Source organism: Camelus dromedarius, chromosome 24, assembly GCF_036321535.1.
Source record: "Camelus dromedarius isolate mCamDro1 chromosome 24, mCamDro1.pat, whole genome shotgun sequence".
Classification (NCBI taxonomy): Eukaryota; Metazoa; Chordata; class Mammalia; order Artiodactyla; family Camelidae; genus Camelus; species Camelus dromedarius.
Genome location: NC_087459.1, coordinates 12,386,628 through 12,392,914, shown reverse-complemented (window position 1 = coordinate 12,392,914; position 6,287 = coordinate 12,386,628). Strand labels below are relative to the sequence as shown.

Genomic DNA, 6,287 nt, shown 5'->3' with positions numbered 1-6,287 from the left:
GATAACAGCATAAAAGAATATTAAAAGTATATTAACGGAAAGAGTCTAGAAAAATCTCCAAAAACGGCGGGCAGCACCTCGCCTGTCAGGGCGCGCGGGCGCCGCCGTGGCCGTCCTCCCGCCGCCCCGCCTCCGGCGGCCCGCGACCCGGCCCGGCGCCCTCACCGAGAGGTCCCCGGCGCGCGTGATGGGCTGAGCAGGGCCCGCGCCCCGCGCGGGGACCCGGCCGACGGGCAGCGGCCGTTTTCCCGCCCCGCTGGTGCGCGTGCGCGCAGTCCTCGCAGGAAGGCGGTTGCGCGCGGCCGTCCGCTTGCGCCTCAGCTCGGGAACCGTTTCCCCGCCGGCCCGGCCCGTCAGCGAGGCCGTCAGCGCCACGGCCGCAGAGGGCGGCCCGGACCCACGTCTGCGCGGTGCTGCTGGCCTGGGGAAAGTGCCAGCAGAGGGCGGCTGAGGACTGCAGGTCCGTTGAAAGCCAGCCCCGCTCCCGAACCCCGGCGGCTCCCGGGTAACAACCCCACCCCACCATCAGGAATAACCCACCAGAGAGGTTTGCGGGGAAACCAGGTCAACGGCCGGGCGCGCCCGGATGGGCCGCTGAGGTGAGTGCGGGCGGCGGGATGGCGCGGCCGAGTGGCGGCCGCGGCGCGGGGGCTGGAAGCGCCGAGCCTGGAGGGAGGCCGGGAGGGAGCGAGCGATCGCGAGCGGGGAGCAGGCGGGCCGGCGGGCGCGGGTCCCCGCGGGGGAAGGAGGCTGCGGGCCTTTGCGGGACGGGGCGGGCGCCGGCCGTCCGGGCTGCGGGGCACGGCTGCGGGCGCGGGGAGCATCCCGGAGCCCTCGTCGCTCCGCACCCCTCCCGCCGGCCGGAACACTGTGCCACCGCCGCTCGGGCGCTCCGGCGACGGGCGCGGAAGCCTCTGTGGCGCTCGGGCCGCCGCCGAGCGCGACCCCACCCGTACCCTCAGAGTCGCCCGCCCCGCGCCCCGCGCCCGGACTCTCGGCGCCGCCCGCCCCCCACGCGGCCAGGCCGGATGGGGCTGCTGCCAGTGCCTCCCGCCGCTCTCCCAGCCGCTCCCCTAGCTAGTCTTACTCCTTTATTCCTTTTGGAAAAACTCCCATTCTCTAGAGTTGCTTTTTCCATTTTAGAGAATTATAATTCTCCTTTGAGAATTTTGTTTTGTGGTGTTTCTTTCACGTGACAAAGGAATGGTTTTATTCTTTGGACACGCTAAGCCAACCAAGTGAATACTGACATTTAGGTCCAAGGCCGGAAAGAAAGCAGTTTCTTCCTAGCACCGGTTATGCTGTGGGCATGAAAAACATAAAAGTGGAAAACAGAGTCACCATTCATTACAGATCTTTAGAGTACTTAGTGGCTCATTTGGCCAGCATGGAAGGAGTTACAGAGAACAGGAAAGACATCGCCTAATGTTTTCTGGAAAAAGACGGCTTTTTGTGCAACTATATACTCTATCCCCCAAATTCTTACATGTTACTTTTATAGAATAAAAAGTTAAATGTGTGTGTGTATATATATATATATATATATATAAAATGTTTATGTATAATATATATTTTATAATATAAACATATATACAGAATGGAATATATATATATTCCATTCAGTATATCACAGTAATTAATAACCATGGAGAAAATTAGTTTTCTCAAATAAAGATGGCCTATGAATAGCTTTCTTCCTGGAATAAAATTTTGAAAATGTTTAACTTTAATTACACCAGTAAGTGCAGGTTGGCAGATGATTACACAGATCTTAGCAGCAATGATAAACACCAATATCAGAAAGTCTAATTGCCTTATATTCATTCTAGATTAGACAATTTGGTCCTATTACAGTTTATCAGTTCCTAGGGTCTTTCCTAAAAATTGATAAATTGACTTTTTCAAGGATGTATGGTGCTTGAGTATGCTGAGGGTGAAATGAACATTTATTAACTATTTTCCCATGGCAATCCTGCAGGAATTGCATGGGACAAATTAGTTGAATTTCAGCTTCTCTTTATCTACTGTGATTTCTGTCTCCTTTTCAGATTTCAGGGACTTATGCATGTCTTTCTTGGCTCAACAACTGACAGGTGCATTGTCCAGCCATGGTTTTTTTCCCTTTTAATTATGGAATTGTTGCTTTTTAAAAGAAATGTCACAGATGCATGCAATTCTTCCCAAATACATCACACCAATACCTCATTTTTTACATGATGAATGGAAAGAGTACGTCCCAGGACTTGTGAATAGTGAACACTGTGACATGCTCTCTAACAAACTTATTTAGTCAAACTGATGTCTTATTGCCACCCACTGAAATTCCATTTGTGCTGTGTTCTACCTCATTAGTTTTAAAATTTGCAGTCATTCCCAATGCATGTAAAATTTCTACACTCAGAAAAGTGCACGTATTTATTCATTTTTAGGGGTAGACATTTAGCCAGCCACTGAAATTAATATAAAAGTAATGCAAAATACAGTCATTTACCATAGGAATTTGGATTTGTTGAATGATGTGTAAACATACTGGCATCATTCCTGCCGGGGCAAAGCACCATAGAAGCCAACTTGTAACAGGGTGACATGCTCATGCGTTATCAGAGAACAGCTAGTTTGAGCTGGAATGGTTGGGGCAGCTCTGTGACATTTCTGGGAGAGTAGAACCCAAATGGCCACTTAGTTTGTGGGTCTGTAGAGACCATGGGAAGTTGAGATTTATACTTAGAAACATGAGTGCACCTCGTTAAGGAAAGTGAAGAGCTTGACCTAGCTGAAGGAAAGGATCTACACAGGAAAATAGTGAAAACTGATTATTAGAGCAGGTTGCATTGTGGAGACTCTTAAAAAAGAAATTTTTCTGAAAAAAAAATCTAAAGATCCATTGAAACTTATTGAAGGTTTTTGAGTGAGTGAGTGAAAGAGTAAAATTATGATTTAAGAAGGTAAATTGAGAGCATTGCTTACTAATGTGTCTGCCCAGGATCATTCAGCAACAGAGATTCTCCAGGAGGCTCTCCCAGGTCAAATACCTGGGGAAATACTGGGTGTCTTTCCTGTGGGTCTTCTCTAAGACATTAATGTGTTAATGGGCATTTTGATTTCCAAAAGGAAAAGACAGCATTTCCCAAACCTATTTGACCACAGAACACTGCCTAGGAAAACAATGTGGGGACCACGTATTCCATATACTTGTGCCAGTCTGTCTACGAACTGATAGATGTAAGATGGATACTGGTCTATAATTTTAAATAACTCATTTGATTTACAGCTTAATTCTTTGTTCCCAAATTGGTAGCAATGCAAGATCTCTCCATTTTATCCATGAGTGTGTCTGTGTTTTGGAGTTTTCTACAGCCAAGGAGTTAGGAGGTAGTAGAATGTGGAATGACACCTACCTGGCCCTCTGTGTCATCTGTGTACACTGGGCACCTGCCGAGCTGTCCTAGTTGCTGTCTGGCCCTGGGGAGCCGGCCTGCACAGCTGTTGCTGAGACGTGTGTCATCACTCCAGTGACTTTATCCCTTCCCTAACATTCTCAGATTGATGGAATCATTTCACTGATCTGTTCCATGTTGCGGTGCAAGAAGTTCTGTATGACTCTACAAGGCTCTGTCTTAGAGATGCGATTTAGCTGTTCTGTGAGGGCTTCCTGATTCCTCTTGGTTTCTATTCAGGAAATGGTGCACATGTCCTATATACCTCACTGTTTTGGGATTTTCCCATGCGATTGCCACCTAAATCTTCATGCCATGAATTGTTTTTGTTTCCTAGGAAACTGAATTTTTAAAACTCAGAGGCAACAAACAGCTGTTATCCCTTATATTCTTCTGTAACTTCTGTTCTCTGAGGAAATGATCTGTCTCTTAAGACAGCTCACGACAGAGAGCAAGACAGAGGTAAGAAATACCTGGGGGGGAAAATCAATGGTTATTTCAAAGACACTCCCTTCCAAACTTCTTAATACCCTGTGGAAAATGCTGGTGTAAAGAATGGAGGGTTAACAACTCATGAATGAAAGTAGGTGTGTGGTAGGAATGCTGTCTTGAGTTTTGAGTATCATGTGTGGTCGATGACTGTCACAGCCCTCAGTAAGTGATGGATGACTCACTGTCTTTGTGGTCCTTCATGCAGTCCTCCCCTACATGGACTCTTGAAAAGCATCTTGCTGGTGGGAACTCTTCCTCCGCTGTATGAAGAAGGCCGGGCTAGCTTGCTGAGGAGATGGGGATCCACCTAGAGCCAGCACCAAGCAACAGACACGTGAGTCAGTCCCAGCTGAGCTGCCCGCTGACTGCAGGTGCAGAAGTGACCTTAGCTGAGACACAGGCTGCCCAGATGCGCCTCCTCCAAGGTGGTAATATGAGCCATAAGCAAATAAAGTGGTTATCTAACCCATTTTTATTGAATCAATATGAAAATGCAGAATACAGTAGGAACAAATGTAAAACAATAGGTGAGGAATAGAAGATAGAGTAGAGTCAGATGTGATTATGGCCATTTCTAATCTTTAGGAGCTTCGAAAATTGTGGACAGGCATCTGCGTAGACCCATGGTAGATGGGGCCTTGGCCTAATACTGTCCTTGTGCATTTTTGAAAATGACTGTTACTGTCATTCACGTGGATTCCAGTGGTTGTTCTGTTGTCACTGATGAATTGAAAAACAAAGTTATCTTAGTAAAGCACATTCTCAGGTACTAGACTCAACGAAATTCCTGATTAAATAGATTTTCCTAAAGATTTCCTCAAAACAGTGAGATAAATGCCATAAAACCAAAAAATGTCAAAAATGCAAAGAGTTTGGGAGAGGGTTATAGTTCAGTGGTTCAGTGTGTGCTTACTACACATGAGGTCCTGGGTTCAGTCCCCAGTACCTCCATTAAAATAAATAAATGAATGAATGGATGAATGAATGAATGAATACATACATACATAAAATAAAAATAAATAAACCTAATTACCTACCCCACCAAATACAAAGGATCTCATGATACATGTCCCTAGGTTCTGAATCTAAACTCTGCCTTATCAAATGGACTGCTCCCAATTAGCTGTGATTACCTAGGCTCAGACAATCCTAGCTCAGAGTTCTCAGAGGAACTTCTACTGGCCTTTGTAATTGGTTTTTTACATATTTACTTTACTTCCATTATTAATCTTGACAACAATCCTAAAACTTAGATGTTTTTATTCGCATTTTAGAGATGAAGGAACTGAAACTGAGCTAAAATAATTGGCCAAAGTTAACACAGCTGTGAATAGTAGCCCAGGAGTTGACAGTCTGGAAAGGTGGTTTGACATCAAATCAAGTCCTTTTCTTTCTCAGTGATGCTGGTTCTTTTCAACCTGTTTCAAAGGCACTGGAAACCTGTGGTACCTCAGGTACCATTAAGCAGGAAAAAAGGGGGTGGGGAATAAACAAGGCAGTGCTCTGGGCCCCTCACTCTATTTTCAGCCTGAGCACATCTGATATATATGAGTCCCATTTAAAGTTTTGTTTGAAAAAACTTCCAAACACTGTGTTATACCCTGATGTCTCGTAATGCTGTACTAGCAACTTCCTGCAGTCAGACCTGCCTTACCCTTTGGTCTCACGACGGTATGAAAGCGTCCCTGACCTGGAGCAGGTGAAAATCATTGCTCTTGGGATGTGATTTGGGCTCCAGAACGGCACTGTCTAAGCGTCTCCCATGAGCCCTGGCAGCCTTGCTGTCTTTCTCACCAAAGCCACTTACATGATTCACACACCCTGCAGCCCCCTCCCTGTTACTAGTGACGTCACCTTCATCAGGAGTGGCCACGGGCTCTCCCCAGAGGGAAGGGGTGTCTTCTCCCCAGAGCTGGAGGCCGTTTTCCAGGAAAAATTGCACAAAAGAAGTCTGAAACACGTAAGGGCAAAACGGGGTGTTCTTTTCCATATGGCATAGTTATAAATCATTTCATATCTAACTCTTGAATCTAAAAAATGTAAGAGAATTCTGAGAAAAATTCGGAGTTGATTAAAAAATGAGTATACAAATTAGTTTTCTCTAATAAGTGATACTTTCAAGAGTACTTTGGGTACAGATTTTAAAATTCTTTTAATTAGTGGGCTAAAGTTATATTTGTGGCCTCGTTCAGTAGCTAACATGTTTGTAACGATGGTTACATCTTTAAAACTAGGATAATTTTCAAGTGACCCATGAAGGATACTTGGGGTGAATCTGTGTATTCTCTTACTAAATTTCATTTACTTGTTATTATTTCATTTTTTCCAGTTTTATTAAGTTGGCATATAACATCTTAC

General features: G+C 45.6%; 1 long non-coding RNA gene across 1 annotated transcript; it reads left to right on the top strand.

Annotated features, from left to right (window-relative positions):
* Positions 1–277: 277 nt before the first annotated feature.
* Positions 278–5,909, top strand: LOC135319206 (uncharacterized). The gene is made up of 3 exons (XR_010377663.1): positions 278–599; positions 3,775–3,899; positions 4,135–5,909. It is a non-coding gene; the product is annotated as an uncharacterized LOC135319206 (long non-coding RNA).
* Positions 5,910–6,287: the final 378 nt, after the last annotated feature.